Here is a 19,721-nt window from a genome sequence, read left to right on the forward strand (position 1 = left end):
TATGATCTTGGTATAGTGTGTCCTTCAGGAGTGATAAATAGAATGCCAACACCTGAACCATGTTGTGTGTAGGATTCATTAAAGTATAGGGTCCATTGCTTGGTAAAAATAGCAAGAACGTCTTTGTTCAGAAATTCAATCTCCATAGTTTGTTTTCCTGGTAGCAGTGCTTCAGCTAGTTGATCTGCAATTGCTTGTCCTTTGATAGCTCTTCATTTTGTATAGTGGATATCAAATTCACTGAGAATCATGACCCATATAGCCAATCGGCCTGTAAGAGTTGCCTTACTGAGTAGATATTTGAGAGGATCAATTTTTGCAACTAGCTTGATTGTGTGAGCTAGCATATAATGTTAGAACTTTTGGGAGGCGAAGACTATAGCCAAACATGCTTTCTCAATAAATGTGTGGTTGAATTCATAACCATTCAATGTCCTACTGATGTAGTATATGGATTGTTCCTTTCCTTGTTGATCTTCTTGTGCAAATAGTGCCCCCAATGATATATCTATTGTTAAAATGTATAAAATGAGTGGTTTTCCTGCTATTGGTGGTACTAGAACTGGTGGGTTTATTAGATACTGTTTGATTTGATAAAAAGATTCTACACACTTGGCTTCCCATCTGAAAGGTACATTCTTATGTAGCAAGTGATTGAATGGTAGACATTTATTGGCTAGTTGAGCGATGAATCGCTTGATTGATTGAAGTCATCCTTGTAGAGAGCAAAGCTGACTGATATTCTTTGGTGGTGGCATCTCCATAATGGCTTGTACCTTTGCTGGATCCACTTCAATACCTTTAGCTGAGACTATGTAGCCTAGTAACTTGCCTGATGTAACCTCAAAGACACACTTCTTAGGGTTGATCCTGACTTGGAATATTTCCATCGATCAAAAATCTTTGTTAGAATGCTAAGGTGTTCTGCTCTAGTGAAGGATTTAGCTAGTAAATCATCCACATAGTCTTCCATGAAGGTATGCATCATGTCATGAAATATTGTTGTCATTGCTCGTTGATAAGTAGCTCCTGCATTCTTTAAGCCAAAAGGCATAACATTCCAACAATATGTTCCCTAAGGACAGGTAAACACTATTCTATCTTGATCTTCTGGGGCTATTTTTATTTGATTATAGCCTGAAAAACCATCCATTAGTGAGAGCATTGCATGGCCCGCTGTGAGGTCTACAATTATGTCGATACTGGGCAAAGGAAAGTCATCCTTTGGATAGGCTTTGTTAACATCTCTGAAATTAGTGCAGATTCTAATACTGCCATCTGGTTTTGATATTGGTACTATGTTGGAAATCCATTCTGCATAGTTGCTGGGTCAAATCAATCCGACATCTAATAGTTTCTTTAGTTCATCTTTGACCATGAGTGCCACCTGTGGATTCATCTTTCGTAGTTTTTGCTTGACTGGCTTAACTCCTGGAGAGATGGACAAGTGATGCATGATTAAGTGTGGATCAATTCCAGGCATATCTGCATATGACCAAGCAAAGTTAATTTGCTTTTCTTTAAAAAAAATGATAAATGCTGATCTTTCCTCCTCTGTCAGAGATTCTGCCAGGTGTATATTTTTGGCTGCTTCTATAGTACCAATGTTGATTGATTGAGTGGGTTCAATCAATATGGGTGATCGCTCATGAAAATGTTCAAGAAGAGTGTCAAGTTTCCCATCTTTAGGTTCCTTAAAAAGGTTTTCACCCTCAGATGCATCCTTTATTTTTACTTTTTTGTGATCTAGAGCTGCCATTGACTGGTTTTCAACATCAGATCTTTTATTTGGTTTATTTTTGTGACTGAGAGACTTGGCACTCCCTGGTTTGTAGACATCATTATTTTGTTCATTGGTAGAGTCTGTTTTCGAGTTAATGGTACATAGGTAGTGGATAATAGAATCATCATCTGGAAAAATTGGTATATCATGTATTTCGGGTTCATCCCAGTCAATGAGGTCGAGAAAGATAAGTGGTAAGGAATCGTTTGGTGGATCAAGTTCTTCTACTGTAAGTGTCAAGACAGAGGTTTCATCGTGATTGGTTTGAGTGTTAAAGAAGTTCAAGATTCCGTCAAGGTCTTCGATGGTATCATCCTTCGTATAAACTTGTTCATAATGTTTCTGCTTGCTTTCCTTAGCGTCATAGATATTCTGTGGTCCAAATTCAGGTAGTCTAATTTCTGCATTATGCTCTTCTTGAGAAAGGGATATGGAGCTAGTATTTTCAGCGGTATCTTCAGTAGTATTTGAGCAACTACCCCATTCATATTCATTGGAATCAATCTCAGAGTTATCATCCCATATCTTTTTAGTGCTGTAAACAAGTATGTTGTATGATGAAAATAGATCTTTAATAATTGATACTATTTTGCTGGCTTTTTCTGATTCTGTGTCAGATCCTACTTCTATTCTTTGCATTTGTTCATAGACTGTTTCTTCCCAGGGAGGAATAATGATATCAGGAGGTAGTTTTGCTTTTTTTAGATATTGGTGCTTGAATATGAGCTACTGGTGCAGATATGGCCTTCTTGTGAATGAGGAGTTTCTCCTAATGTTGCTTCTATTCTTGACGTTCATAGTCCTTGTGGATTGTCTCTTCTGACTCAAATAGTGCTTCTTGCCAAGATTGTTCATGGTACTTCTTCTTTTCTTTCCATTGAGGTTTTGGATTCTTACGTGGTATCTTTCTTGGTAGGAAAGTGAGTTTACAGCCCAATCCTGTTTTGTCCCTACTAAGCTGTGAAGGAAGGTCTATTGGTTCAGTGACTCCTTCTTTGCGTTTTCCAATAGGTCCTTTACCATTATATCCCATTTGTTTCATGATTAAGTATCCCTTTCCATATAGGTGTGTTGGTAGAACTATTTCTAGAGTAGCTGCTTTGTTATCTTCTTCCTCATCTTTGTATAACTAGCTAAGGATGTCCCTTTCCTCTAATTCATGTGCTAGAGTGCTGAGTTGGATGAAGGTACCATCAAATTTGGTGATGGGTTGAGTTACCTGATGTGTTGATGTTGTAGGTAATCCAAGAGATCTGGGTGATGTTGGTAAGTTAGCCAAACACATGGGTTCCAAAGAGTATTCCCCCATGACTTGTTCTCTGATTTGCATTTTCTACTTAAATTCTCCATGTAATGATTTAGACTTTACCTATTATAGATCTGATGTTGAGGATTTCTGTTTTTCCCTATTATGGGGAACCAAACTGTCTTGGGCTACCCCCATTGCATTACAATATTGAAATGGATTGTGATCAGTAGATATAGAGACCTCTTGTCCGTTATAGGGAAATTTGACACACTGGTGATACATAGAAGGCACAGCTTGCATTTCATGTATCCAGGGTCGACCTAATAAAATATTACATGTGAGGTCTATGTCTAAGACATGACACATAGTATCTCTTTGTATGGGGCCAACTTGAATTGGTAACAATACTGTCCCTTTAGAGGATCTTTCCTCATTATCATATTCCTTTATAGTAATTTTTTTGCATGGATCAATAGACTCCTCTGATAAGCCTAATGCACGGATAAGTATTAAGGTACATATATTAAGTCCAGCTCCTCCATCTATCAATACTTGTTTTACTCAGTGTTTATAGATGATGACTTCAATATGGAGAGGAGTGTTATGCAGATGACTTAAGGAAGTATTATCATGCTTTGAGGTGAGATTATGAGGCCCTGTCATATGAGCAACCATGGCTTGGAATTTATCAGCATCTAGATCTTGAGGTACATTGGTTTCCAACAGCGCTTGTTCCAATATGTCTTTGTGTTTTGGTGAAAGTTTCAACAACTCTAGTATAGATATTTGAGCAGGAGTTTTGCGTAGTTGGCTTACTAAATCATATTGGATTTTTGGTATAGTGTTTATTGTTGGTGTATGGCCCTTCAAGACATATTTTTGAGCTCTGGTTGTTACATTGATAGATTCATGATTATGCTGGTCTCGGATTATGATGACGTTTACATGATTGTCTACAGCTGATATGTGATTGATGGTGTTATTGTAGATATGATTGATATGAGCCCCCTGGGCATCATTTGAAGTGGAAGCTCCATCTTTGTTGTAGTTTGGAAGAGGATATTTAAAGGCTCCATGGTCACCATTTTTCTTGAGACCATCCACTATTAAATCACCTCTATCAATCATGTCTTGAACAATGTTTTTCAATCTCATGCAATCGTTCGTTTGATGACCTTTGTTGCAATGAAAATCACAAAAGTGTGAATCATTCCACCAAGGTGGTTTGATTTGTGGTTCATAGTTGCTGATTGTGGGCAAAGAGATAATCTTGTTTTCCAGGAGTTCTTTGAATGCTGACTCCAGTGATTGTCCCAGTGGTGTGTAGACACGTTTTTGGAAATTGTTGGTGCCATCTCGTGAATTGTTATTAGGTCCCCGATTTGTGGTATTGTTTTGAGTATTGTTGGTGTTGTTTGTGTTGGGTTGACCTTGATTGGTATTCGGTGCGTATGTGTTAGCATCTGGGTTAGCACCTTTGGGGTTCTTTGTAGCTTGAGGATTTCCTGGTAATGCGAGCACTGGCTGTTTAGATTTTGGATCATGTGATTCATTGCCTCCTTCATTTCCATTGTTTTTGTTTAGAGTCCAGAATCTAGATTTGTCTAAGTTGTTGTTATTTTGGTTATTGTAGTTTGATGAACCTGTTCCTTCTTTGAAGAATTTGAGCGTTCCTTTCTTGACACATGCTTCTTCTACTTGAATGTCGTTTTCAATCAGTTTAGCGAAAGACGGTATGCATTAGAGTTTGAGCCTATAACTCATCTCCCCATTCAAGTCATTGATGAAAATTTCCATTTTCTCTTTTTTAGGAATATCTTGAGGATATCGTGAAACCATATGTTGCCAATGTTGAAGGAATACCATGAATGTTTCATTGTTTTTCTGTTTGGTGTTACAGACGTCTGGCATGGTTATAGCATGTTGAATGTTATAGGAATACTGAGTGATGAATTTATTGACTAGTCGTCAAATGATCTGACAGGAGGTATGATTTTGGATAACCATTCCATTGTTTGTCCTCCCAAACTTCTTAGTAATAACCTCATCAGATAGGTGTCGTCATGAGCGAATTCAAGGCTCAGGGTACATAATTCTCTAATGTGATCATGGGGATCACTTTTCCCATCGTACTTGTCAAATTTAGGTACGTCTGAGTTTGGAGGAAAAGGGATCATGTGCAATCTTCTGTCAAAAGGATAAGGGCAAATTTCGTTTAATGAGTACCATACTATGGTCCCTTGTTGCATATCTTGCATTTGTCTTTGTAACATTTGCATTTGTTGAGTAAGGGCAACCAAAGGTGCATTGTTTTGCTGAGGGAAGAGTTCTTCCCTTGCATTAATCCTGGGTTGAAATGGTGTATGGAATGGTATGTTTTTCTCAGGGATGTGTTGCTCAGGGATGCTTTGCCCTGGTGTATGTTGTTCTGGTATGTTTTGTTTAGGAATATCTTGTTCAGGGTTTTGTGCTTCCCCTTCTCATTGTCGTTCTTGATATTCGTAATGTTGAGATCTTGTTCTAAACATGTCTGTGTCAAAGTCTTTAGGGAGTTTAACCCCTTTTCTTTTTAGCATGAGTAGGTACTTTTCCTTGTCATTCTCCATGAGTCTTTCCACAAGTTTTTGGAACGAAGCACTTTCTTGGCATTTCTGAAGAAGTTCCTCAGAAATTTCAGTATCCTCTAGGTGTGGACCTTCAAAAGGATTTGATAACCTCCGATTCATATTGGATTATGCTTGTGCATCGCTTTGCTTGTTTTGTTGAGAGCGAGTAATAGGCATTTTAGTAGAAGCTTTCTATGATAAAGGGGACAAAATCCTCTTCGATATGTTGCTCAGGGGTTGGTGGTTCAAATCGGGGTGTGTTGTAAGTGATGCACTCGTCGGGAAAGAATGCCGGATTGATCTTTCCTCAATGGTTTATGATTTGACTGAATGCGGATTTTTGACAATATGCCCTAGTCTTCAAAGGCTCCTTGTCAAATTCATTGGATTTGTTCTGGATATAAAGTTTGATGTGATGAAGGAATGCTCGATGAGATTTGAAGAGTTGACGATTGATGTATAAAAATTTATTTCTTTTGAAAAATTTGGAAAAACTTGGTTGTTGTTTCTTCAACGTGGTGTTTCGATAAATATTCTTTCTTCTCAGAATATGGGGATTAGCCATGCATAAGTGATTTAATGGTTTTCTTTGAATTGTTTTGGATTTATTTGATCTTGTTTTGAAAATTCAAGTTTTACTTTATCAAAGTGAAGGTTTAGATGCCCCCTCACAACAAAGCGTGTCAAATGATATGGATAAAGTTTTTCCGATATGGAAACTTGATTTGACAACCTGAGATTTTGAACAAGTATTTTTGAGATATGATTCGTGAGATAATAAAGGACCTATTCATCACTTGCGATGGTGTTTCTCGATTTTGATAGGATAGATATGTTTATCATGCAACCAGTTTTGGATTTTGGACAACTTTTGTTTTGACACGAAATTTGCTCAAGAAATAGTTTATAAAGCTCTATTTTTGATACTCTGGTTTGACGAAAATGAAGCTGATGAAAGGATGTTTCCAAAAATGCTTTCTAAATTTTCAAAATTTTCCACTGTTTTACCCCCTGTTTTTCTGGGTTTGATCACGTACTAAAATAGAGACCGAATGTGCTATAGAAATTTCTTGATGCACTAGGGAAAAGACCCCACGCACTAGGCTTCCCGGTCTACACGCTAATTGGTTAAGACTGTCAAAATTTGTTTTCTATTTTTGCTTAAAAGATCATGCACTAGTATGGGCCTTCCACACACTAACTGATAAACCTGATGCGCTAGAGATTGACTCCCATGTGCTAAGCTGATGCTTTGAAGTGCTAGACTATTTTTCGGATGCGCTAACTATTTAACACCATTTCTAAATTTTGGTAAAGCACTACTGTTAAAACTGGACATGCTAAAGTGAAGGTTTGATGCACTAAAAGATGTATCACACACGTTAAGAAGTTGCTCTCACACGCTAGACTGCCTTGATATTTTCTTTTGTTTGGTTGTTGCAATTTTTAAAATTTGTTTTGAGTTTTTTAGTATTGATAGATGATTTTTTGAAGTAATAAATGCAAACACAGCACCAAAGAGACAACCATTTTGCTTAATCTAACAATAAGTGTATGTTCAGCGAGGATGTGTTCAAATCCCCAATGTTTTAACAGGTTTGGATACAAATAATACACTTCAGAAAAACTCTTTATTCAAGGGTCATAAATAATACCATAGCCCACTAGTCTCGATACTCCATCAGCTCAAATAGCCGTGTCACCCCCTAGGGGGTGCCCATTTTTTTTTCCTTTGGATAGAAATTAACCCAAAGTGAATTGCTTCACAATTGAGTAGTTATCTTGGGAGATATATGGTGAGTGATCTTGGGGACGAATTCTTCCCCACCCTTGCACTATGATATTACAAATGTCTGGTTACTGACTCGGCTCAAGGTTTCTACTTCTAAAGTTCATAATCAGGCTTCCTGTTCGGCCATTAGTGATAAAGTCCCTCAGGAGGCTTCCCAACCTTTAGAACAAAGGCTTTACGTATCTCAAGGATACTGGGGAAGGCTAATCGCTGTGTGCAACTGTTGAAAAGGACTTTCATCACTTTCCACTTTTGATTATAGTGTGTTGGAACACTTGGCGTCAAAGTCATTTCCCACTTAGGTCATTCCCTTCACATCCGCCATAAATTACTTTAAGAGTTGAATTCAACTCCTCGGGAAGGCAGGCCTGCTAAAAGTTTTTATTACTTGAAATATCGAAAGTATAAGAGTGGTTTGGCTTTTTGGTCACCTAGTTAAGGGGAGAACATATACCTTCCACTTTCGAGACAAGGCAAACAAAGTTCTTTTTACCTTTCAACTCAATGATTTTCTAAGATCTATATGGAGATGTTGCTCCACGAAAACATGGTGTTCTTTTTATTTCCTTAAAGAAATGATTATCTAATCTAGCAAAAGAACCTGGTTAACAAAGAAAAACTTCGATTTGGTCAACAAAAGAAAATCGGAAAAGGGGAAGAACTTCCCTTTTTGATTGTAAACAAAAAAATTTAAGTGTGGTTCTTTTCCTTGCAAAAATTAAAAATGAATCCTTTTATACACCAAAGGATGGTGAGGTTCTTTTTAAAGCTACTTTTGCAAAAAGGAAAGTTTGTTTTGTTCTTTTTATAGCCCAAAATAAAGTTTTTCTCCTATGAAAGCAAGAAATTTTTTTATTGTGGTTCTTTTTATAGCCCAAAAATAAAGTGAGTTCAGTTTTATCCAAGCAAAAGTAAAAGAATCCCAAGCTTTAACTAACTTAACTAAGTTAGTAAAAAATAAAATTCTTTGCAATTTTGTCAATAAAATCTAAGCCCCCCTTGCAAGAAAATGTTAAAACCCTGTAAAAGTCAGTCAAACTGTTAAAATTTTTTTGGATCTTGTGGATTTCTACAAGTCTAAGTTTTGGTTTGGTTACAAATTTTGATTTTGTCTTGGTCTGTGATGCGCTATAGAACAAACTGTATGCGCTACAATATGGTAGTGATGCGCTACAAGATGACAGTGATGCACTAGGCTATTCTCAAGATGCGCTAAAATGATTTCAAGATGTGCTACTCTATTTTTCTCCCACGCCGAGACCTATAGGAAAATGTTAGGTGGATAATGCGCTATAGTAACAACTAGATGTGCTATAAAATGGACCCAACGCGCTGAACAGTAAGTAGGATGCGCTAGGCTATTAACTAGATGCGCTAGGAAATGCTTCCCACGCACTGATTCTTACTTCCCGCATACCTGCAAAAGGGGTTAAATTCAAAAACCGATTTGATATATGGGGTTGTGCCCCACGGTGGTTGCTAGAAATGTATGTGGAAAAAGTGGCTTGATAGAACTTGAAATGTGAAAAATGAATCCTAAGGAGCCTTTCTCACACACCCATAGGACTTCTTGGTGCAAGCTATGGAGTCATGAAGTATGGCTCAGCTTCCCAAGTGTAATGCCCATACCCTAGTTAGACTTGTAAAACCCGTTTGACCATGATTGACTTCCTATGTGGCATTCTTGAAGGGTAGGTTAACCATGGTGAAATGTGTAGTTTAGATAATATAAATAACTGTGCATACTTATTATTGTGCTTTTGCATCGATTTTCATGTAAATGTAATTGTTCCTAACCCTTGTGATAAATCTTGAGCTAACGCCTTCATTGAATATGTATATGTATATGTATGCTTGTATGAATTCATGGGTGCAGGAGATTGCAGGTACAACACCGCTTAGGGCAAGGTTCATCTCCTTTGGGATTTGCAAGGTTGAGTATGCCTCTTTCATCTTTAGAATTCGGATTTGGTGGTCATATAACTCTCGTCTTGCCTTAGCCAAGGTTAGGTGAGCATCATGTGTGGATTCATGGGGCTTTCTTTTCATTGGGATGTGTGTCGAGAGATTTGGAAGACTTCTTCAATTTGCGTGCCTTGCGCGAGGTAAGTGAGGTTTGTTATCCTAAGTATTAAATTCAAAATTTATGAGTAGACGAGCACATTAGTAATTTAGAAATTTAAATGGGTAGCTTCCTTTATATGATTAATCATTAATTTAAGAGGTTGCTTTAAATTATTATTGTGGCAAGCTTAAGGTATTTAACTGGGGTTAGTGTGCTCATTTACGCATTTGTAACATTTATGCATTTGTAGTTGAGAAATTAGAATAAATAAGACTCTTGCATTAGATTAGTCATTTATTTAAAAATGTCGCTTTATTATGTTATAGCGAGTTAATTTAATAGCTAATTTTTAAAATAATGAATTTAATGAGTTATGCGTTTTGGAAAGGAAAAATTTAAAGTCATTTGGGAGATAGAAATAAATTACTCATTTCTGCATTTTGGAAGAAAAAAAAGGGGTAAATTATTATTATTAAACGAAATTATTTCCTTTTTACTTGTAAAGTCGATATAGTATAAAAGTTTGATTTTTAGAAAATTAAATTAATCAAATGCCTTACCCGGTCAATAGTTTTGAAATAAGAAGTAGGCCTAAAATTTGTAGTGAGAAATTAAAATTTAAAAAAAAAACGCAATAAGAAATGGAAGCTTTTTAAATTTTAAAAGAAAAATGAATAAGGAGGAAATGAATGACTCCCATTTGGATTTTCATTTATTTTATTTTAAAAATAAATGCCTAAATTTGAAATTGAAAATTAGGGCAAAATTAGGGTTTCACTTTTTAACCTAGTTTTGTAGACATTTTGGGGGTTCTCTTTTTTGGGGGGAAAATGTGGGAGAAAATGGGGTTTTTTCTTCTTGCTTGGAGTTGCAGGTGGAGCTCTTCTTCAGATTCATGCCAAGAATGCTAATGGGAGGTAGGCCTCTTGTTTATCCTCTATTTTATTTAAAACCAAAAGGAAGGTGTGGATTCTCTCTTGAAAATCTGAGCTCTAGTTTGAAATAATGGTGAACATTGGATCAAGATTTTTGCCTTATGAGTTAGTAAATCTTACCTATCTAAGAGTTTTGTGTATTTTTCTGTGTGTTTGGGAAAAACCATGAGCTGTTATTTGGAAATCTTCCCCCATTCTGGTATTTTGGTTATTCTAGAAAAGAAACAAATTGTGTATGCTCTTCCTTTCAACAGCCTCATTCAGAGACGTTTTAGCTTGAATCCATGAAAGTAAACCTCCAAACAAAAAAATGATGATTGAACAACAAAATAAAATAAAGTAAAATTTTAAAAAAAAAATTTATTTAGGGGTTTTCGGGGGGGGGGAGCCGAAGCTCAACCCGTCCCCTTCCCCGCGGCACCGCCGTAGCCGCAGGGAACCCTGCAAAAACCACAGTGTGGCCCGCAGGGAACCCTGCGAAACCACAGTGTGGCTGGCAGGGACCTGCGTCCACGCTGTGGGCCGCAGGGAACCCTGTGAAACCACAGTGTGGCTCGCAGGGACCTGCGTCCCACAGTGGGGTTTCGCAGGGCCCTAGTGTTTGCCAACAAAAAAAAATAATTATAAACAAAGTTCGGTTTTATATATTTTTTTTATATATTTTCGTTTAGTTGTAAAAAAAAATAATAAGGAGTATATAACAATATAGGATATTGACATTTACAAATGGAAAAAAAAAAGAGAGCCATGGGAAAGTATAATTCGGAGATTGTAATATACTTGTAGAAAGACTTAACTTCACTGAAAATTAGATTTTAAATGTCAAATATATATATATATATATATATATATATATATCCACGTTAATTACGTAGTCGTGGATATTGAAATTTGTTGACTGAAACAAAAAAGGAGTATTCATCAATCATGGGATATTAGACTTTTTTTTTACTTGTTAGTATTTGATTTTGGGGACCAATTCAAATCGGGAGTATTATTTGGAACAGAGATTAAATATGGTCTTAGTTGGGGAACTTTGAAATAATTATACTCTGGAATAACGTTTGCTATTACATGTTAATGAGAAGTGTTCAAGGAGTATGAATTCTAAATTTATCCTCGTGTATTTGTTATTTCTTCAGCGATATGCTAGTAGGATGCATGTAGATTTTGACATTGTATCATTTTATTTTATTTTTTAAAAATGTTGTAAGTTTAAGTTCCGTATTTGCCTCCTTTAGAGTGGCGGAAAACCTTGATGTAATTGTTTTCAGACCCTGCTATCTATTTATATGTGTGGTCATAGTCGAATTATGCCCCTAGTCAAAGTATCGTCAGTCATTAGAACCTGTACTTGCTTTGAATTGTCAGTTGGATCCGCTTTAGAAGGGACCAAATATGTATATCCCGATCGAAGTGTCTGTTGTATATTGATTGTATTTGCCTAAGTGGCAAGATGTAAAGACTTATAAATCATGTATTCCTAACGATATAATACCAAAGGGGTCTTGCAGTTGAGCAGACCCAGAGATGTAGCCCCTTAGGGGTGAACTCCGAGATCATTCCTGTGTTATGCGGTGTGTTAGTTTCCTTTGTTCATGCTTTAAGTTATCATGTATGGTTGTTATCTTGTATAAGTGTATGATGGAAAAATTAACAAAATTTAAATCAAATGCACAAAATCAGACATCTTGAGGAAAGTAGTAAATCAGATTCATAAGACATTGTAAATTATGATTTTGGCAAAGTATTTAAAATATGTTAATTTAAATTGTAATAGTGGAAAGAATCTTGCTAGAATACTTCATTGGATTGAATTGTTAATAAGCATGTTAATGGAATGAATGTAAAAGAGAAACAAAGTTAAAATTTATGTCACAATTCCTAGATTGAAATCTAAAGGATGCACATCATATAAATATCTACTTTTTTTTTACCTTAGTAAATGAATCACGCCATGTTAATTTTGTTTCATTACATTGGACGAATTTGTTAAGTTATTTCACGCTTTAATCATAACCAGTAATCCTCACCAGATTAATTTGATAATCGTGTGGACTCAACTAGGCATCCATGTTGTATATTGGATGAATATACTTAATAATTCATGTTGTAATTATAATCAATAATCCTCACCAGATTAATTTTAAAATTGGGTTATCTCAACTAGTCTTCCATATTTATAACTCCAATAAATGAATTTCTTTATGTTTGCTAAAAATGAACTGAATAGGGAAGGATTCAATTAGATGTTGATACATTAAATCTTAGTAAAAGTATCTCCCTCCTATTAACTTCATTTATAAAAAAAAAAAAGAGATGTGCAATAAGATAATTGTATTTTAATCTTAATAGAAGGACATCACTATGATCTTAATATTCAAATCTCGAAATGATGAATGTTATCTAGTTAACGATACTTTAATTTTAAAGGATGCTCTTGTGTGTTCTAATGCATATCCTCCTTAACGAAATTAGTCCATTTATTAGTATTAATAAAAATTCAAATGAATTCTATGGCTACTCACATCTTACCTTTCATAAAAGAACTACAACTCACTAGTTGGCTATGCATGAAATCAAATGAAGGGATCCCACTCTATTAATTGTAGTTAATCCTTAATGAATGAATCTCGTCTGATTAACCAAACTTTTAATATTAAAGGATGAAATCGATTGTGAATGGATACCCTAAACCCAATGAATGGACTTCACTATATTAGACGCATGAACCTTTTTGGAGACCTCTTAATGTAATTATGACTTAAAGTGCAATGAATAAACAACCTATCAAAGGCCTCCTAACCACCAAAATAAATGAACGCTTCCTAAAATTATAAGATGTCAAACCATGGAACACATATATAATCAAGATCTATGCATTATCTCGCAATTATGTTATCCAGTTTAATTGGATCTAATGACGCAAGTTGAGTTAGGTGTAAGGTTATGTAATCGCGTTGGGAAACTCCTTAGGATTGTTTTAGGCTTCCGCTGTGTTATCTAGTTAGAGATAACTTTGAGATAACTTCGATCTATCTTAATATTGTAACTTTTCATTAACGCTCTTAATTATTATTTAAAAAAAAAAAATTTTACACTCTATTTGAGTGTTTTTAACTTAAACCCTTAGGGGTTTCCTGGCGGGGCATTACACCAAGGTTGGTTCCATGGTTCTCTATCTTACAAGGTCCCTCAAATGAATTTCTTTACTCTCAGATCACTGAGCAAAGTGGTTTAAGGATGAAAAATGCAAGAATGAGGGATGCTTTGGTTGATTTTAAGATGAAATGCATCCTAATCTATGCATGATCCTATAAATTCAATAAACTAGATTATAAGATGACAAGATTAATAGCAAGACTATCCTAGCATGATATACTAGTCTATGATTAAGCTAAATGATAAGGAAAATACTCTAAACATGCATATTTAGATTAATTCCTATTGAAAAGAGAGGCTAAATGATGAGCACAAATGATATATTAAAGCTTGGATGGATTTTAGTATATGTATGATGCTAAAGACTTGGATCCTTAAAATGGAGGGATGAGAGCTCTATTTATAGCAAAAATAGGGCAATGAATGGCTGGATTGAAAGAGGTAATCAAGGGTTGAGTTTGAAAGTTGGGAATCCATGTTTGCCATTGGCACCAATGAAATGGTGACAAATGTCAACATAAGGCTAGTTGAGAGAAGGGGTTGGAGACATTAAATGCTTGAGAAGACCTCATGGTTACCTTAGGGGTAAGGGTTAAGGTTAGGTTAGGGTTATCCAAAGGATAAACTCTTGTGCAAAGGATTAAGGATAACCATGGTCAAAGAAATAAATTCTTGATGAGACCCTTGGGTTACATGGAGGTTGAGTTTAGGGAAATTCTTTAATCATGCTAGAGGGTTGAGTTAACCATTAATGGTTTGGGAGACTTTCAAAGTTAAGTGGTTGAAGCCTTTAAGGTTTTTCAAAGACTTTGAGGGTTTGAGAAGTGACTTCCCCTTGCTTAGGGATGTGACAATATTTAGGAGATGGGTTAGGTTAATTTAGAAGTGACTAGAAGAGTCTAGAAGGGGTTAGGAATAGGGTTTAGGAAGCAAGTGGGAGATGTAGGATTTTGCAAGTGGATGGAGGGATAATAGGATTTAATTGAATAAAATGAATTTAATTCAATTTGGTTGCAATTGGGGAAATTAAATAAATTAGATTTATTCAATTTAGGATTGTACGTTAGGAAATAGGAAATCATCACAAAACAAGATAAACATAATAACTCAATCAAAAATGCATTCATTGCAATGAATCTATCCTAAGACACATTCAATAGAGATATGAAAAAAAAGAATACAAAACTAAATATTTATGCAAACTGAATGACGATTTGAATGCTCCTTCCATGCGGCTCCATTGTTCTTCTTTCATCTCCAAATAGTTGTGGATCTCACCTACAAGTGCACACACAATTGAAAGCAAGTAGACGGGGTTTTTGATCAAGAGTACTAGAAGCTTAGATTCGATAGCCTGATTATCAATTACCAATTAGCCTTGATTGATGAAGATCATGCAATTTATAGAAGAATTGGAGAGATGAACAAATTAGCATGATAGTGATTTGAATGGAAATTCAAATCAAGAATAGCAAAATTATGACATGTCTATGACAAATTGCTATGCAAAGATTTATGACAATTTATGACAAATTCTATGTCAAGAATTTATGACAATTTATGACAAATTTCTATGTCAAGAATTGATTGATTGTCAATTATGACAAATTATGACAAATTTCTATGTCATTTCCATGAATTTAGGAGAGAAATAGGAGGAATTTGAAATTAGGAAATTAGAAATTTAGGAAATTAGAAATTTAGGAAATTAGAAAATGAGGAATTAAGAAATTAGGAAATTTGATGGAAATTAGAAATTAGGTAAATTAATTAATAACTTATCATTTATTAATTAATTCACAAAGAGGAATAATTAGCCAATTAAATGAACATTTAATTGCAATGAGAAAACTTAGGATAAATAAACAATTTATTAATCCTAAAGGAAGAAATGACACACACAAGGTTAAATGATTAAATCACGAAACCCTAGAAGATGAATTAGGTCTTGATGAAAGATAATTGACTCGATCATGATTTGATTTTGGATTGATAAATGACCAATGTGATAAATGATTTGATTGAGAAAATGTGCCAATTGATGAGGAACAATGACAAATTGATCCAAATTGACACGATTGAGAAGGACGACGATCGATGACAAATTGATCGTTAAATGACAAGATTGACAAAAAAGACAAGGATTGATGACAAAATAGATTGCAAAATGACAGGATTGAAAATGACCACGACTGATAACAAATCAATCGCAAAATGACAAGATCGAACATGACAATGATCGATGACAAATCAATCATTAAAATGACAAGATTGAAGGATTGATGATAAATCGACAAGATTGATAAGAGGACAACGATCGATGACAAATCGATCACAAGATTGACAGGAGGACAAAACCCTAATTAGGATTGACGATGTCCAAAATGATGACAAATGAGCATACACATTGATGCAATAAGATAAGATCGACCAAAATCATGACTGGATAGTGTTGTCGACAAGACCAAATTCGAGAGCGAGATGATTGAAGAATGTAGAAGAATGACTTGATGCTCGCAAATGACAAAGACGAAGTGCGAAACATAGGAGAAATGTTAATGCAATGCAAAAACCTAAAATGAGGCAATGCGCAAATGTTAAAGTATGACTCCGCAAGCATTGACCATTTTTAGGTGTCTACATTTTGCCCCTCTTTGAGACAATGCAATTTTAAGCATTGTTTCAAAGAACAATAATGAAAATGCCCCAGACAATGACAATGACATATGCATGCCCCCTCGAGGAATTGGCTGGAAAGATCTAGAAAAGAGGCTAGTTGATCGATAAGAATGACAGAAAATGATAGGTTCGAACAGATCGCCCAAGACTGACGGAAGAAATGTTACTAAGAAGAAATTAGACAGAGGACAGTTAGAGATGAAGAAAAACTTGCTTTCACCAATGCACTTTGTAGGTGAGAACCTTTATTTAATGTAGCAAAACGGATGCGTAGCATCATGGCATTGAAGGCCAGAGCTGAAATGCAACCCTTTTTGCAAAAGACAGACACATCACAGACAAACAACAATCACAATCAAAAAGAAAAGGACCATGATCCATCCTGGTCACTCTAAATCACTCAGTGACATCATCAAGCAACATAGGAACATGATCGAAGCCAAAGATAAATCAGTAAAAAGATAAGATACACAAATTCAAGCTAATCAAACAAACATCTTGATCTTCATTGTCAAAAGTTGAAAGTGCTGATAGGACGATCATGCTGTCTGGTTTCAGGACATGTGGTACCCCGTCTAAGACAGGACACAGTCTGGTTTCAAGTATACCACAACCTGTATAAGACCCATGATAGTAGAGACAAGGACAAATGATTTGGAGGTTGATTGATATGACAATTCGGATCAGTTTAAATGTTTGGTTTGATTGAAAAGTTCATCTGTTAACGCATGATTTCATTAAAGTGTAGTGTTGAATTGCGAGTTGTTGGATGGATGTTCAGGGATCTGTCTTATTCACAAAGGGATGATTTATTGCAAAATGCTTGTTTTTGGATTTTAAAATTTTTTGGTCATTTTTTCAGGACTATTTATGATTTTTAGGGATTTTCATTTTTCAATTTTTAGATATTTTTTCAGGACTTTATTTGATTTTTTTGAAGATTTTTTTTCAGGACATTATTCGATTTTTTTTTTCAGATTTTTTTTTTCAGGACATTTTGCAATTTTTTTGTTTTTTTAAGGACATTTTTCAATTTTTATGATTTTGCCCCCAGTGTCTAGTAAGGCAAGGAATATGACAGGTGAATAAATAGGCTTTCTGAAATGATGGTGGATAAAGGGAAGACAAAGGCCTTTTATTATGGAGACAATGGGACAAGAGATTGGATATGACAATGTAAAGCAAGAACATGGCATGAGGGACATGTCAAGAGGTTTTTGAAACCATGTTTAAATTTTGCGTCCTTATGTCAGATCAAGATCAAGGAATGAAAAAGAGTGTATGGATAGTGATAAGATATGGATAGGATAAGCAAGACCAAGAATGGATAAGGGACATGGACTAAAGGTTGGGATTAGCTAAGGGATAGTGGCAGAAAGTTGCAATAAGCCAGGGAATATGGATGAAAGGTTGTAATAAGCAAATGGATAAATACCAAAAGCTATGATGGACTAAAAGCTACAAACAAGATGCATGATGCTCATGACGATCCTCAGCCTTGTCAAGATCAAAGGTGGAAAGGGAAACTGGACATGAGGGACAATAGGATATGAAGGGGGAAATCTGGCCCCAAGTGTGGTGTGCAAGAAGTTCATAGATTATGTATGACGCCTGTTTGCCAAGTTTTCATCATGGTACTTGCCCAAAACACCTGTTTGCCAGGTTTTCACGAGTGGACGAATTATTTTTCTTTACTTTTTTTCTTTCTTTTGTCTTTTTTTTTTTTAAACTTTTTTTGTATTTTGACTTTTTCAATAGAAGATGGACACATGATAGGGGATGGAAGAAGGAATCAAGCATCTTTTTGTTTGGATAGTAGCCTTGAAAAAAATGGACCATGACCTTTAAAAGTATGCTCAAAGACGTTGGTAGGATAAGGACATGGAAAAAGAGATGAAACTAAGGCAAGGATTTATGTAAAGGATTGGATCAAAGGGATCAAAGGATGGAAAATATGCATTGGATAATGGATAGGGTATTGGAAGAATTGGGCTTGAGTGGATGGAAATGAAGGCAAGGTTGACATTGGCACACACCTTGAGGGGTGATGGACTGATGGAGGAAAAATGTATTTTGGATATTGAGATTTTGAGGAAGGAAAGGCTATGGATTTTGGGACATAAGGGCCCAAAATGGATCAAGAAGATGATGGAGGAACAAATTTGAGAGGTTTGGATGGAGGAATATCAATTTTGGATGCCAAGTTGGATTTTTCTTTAGGCTTTTGTGCTTCAAGGAGCTGCTTAGGGATCCACATGGTTTTTGATTTTTCATGCTTTTGTGGTTCCTTGGAGTGCATTGCTTGCACAAGGGATTTAGGAACCCATATAGATTTTGACTTTGCTTTATTTTGCTCAGTGGGCCTTTGTGACCTTTTGGATATATTTTTTTCTTTATAGATCAAATTTTTCTTTGTTTTGACATGTCAATTATATTGGACGTGTTGATCCTTGAATACATGTGGATTGCTAGACTTATGACTTTTATACTTGGCATCCAAATTGCTTGGAGGAGGAAAGGAATGCATGGATGGATATGAATGAAATGGAGTTCTTTTGGATTGATGAAATTTACTCAAGGATGTGTGCCTTTTCTGACCTTGCATAGAGGAGGAAGGGATATAAGGACCTAAGATGGATGGAAGGTATGATGGGGAAGGTGTATGTTTTGATTTTGATGGAGGAATACCAACATCTTGAGAGTGAGTTGTGTAGACATGACCCTTAAGATCTTCTTTAACATGAAAGGATTCTTCCTTATGAAGATCTACTCCTTTGCCTTTATGAATATCTTGATTTGTAGGATACTCTTTTCTTTGGGAAGAAGATGCGGGTCCATTATGAGGTGGATATGAGATGAGAGAAATAATGAGATCTTGAAGTGGATTAGATTGCACCAAAGTGGAAGAACCCATTATGCATGTCGAGGGTTCATGAACATCTTGCACTGACATGTTAGAATCATGAAGGGGATTAGGATCATGTTGTGGACATGGTTCAATGACAGGCTCTTCAAGAGATGGAATGGGAAGAATAATGGGATCATCACAAGAAATATGATCTTGGAGTGGATATGATGGATTAAGACAAGGAGATGGGGGAAAAAGTGGATCTTGTGGAGGATCTGAAGGAATGATAGGGTCTTGTGTTGGAAATGAACTTGGAAGGATACTTTGATCTTGACAAGGAGGAAAATCATTGGATTCCTCTTTAAAGGTACTTTTCTCTTGACTTTCAATGGGATCATCGGAAAGGATGGAAGGGATATCTTGATCTTTCTTAGGAAGTGGAATGTCAATGGGATTTGAAAGGACATTGTTTTCATGAAATGGAAGGGGATCGTTTGGGATTGGATGAACTGGGATATCTTGATCTTGCTTGGGGAATGGAGTGTCAATAGGACTTTGGATAAGATGGACAAGAATATGGGAATCATCGTGAGTATCTGGGA

This window comes from Cryptomeria japonica, chromosome 3 (genome assembly GCF_030272615.1).
Source record: "Cryptomeria japonica chromosome 3, Sugi_1.0, whole genome shotgun sequence".
Lineage (NCBI taxonomy): Eukaryota > Viridiplantae > Streptophyta > Pinopsida > Cupressales > Cupressaceae > Cryptomeria > Cryptomeria japonica.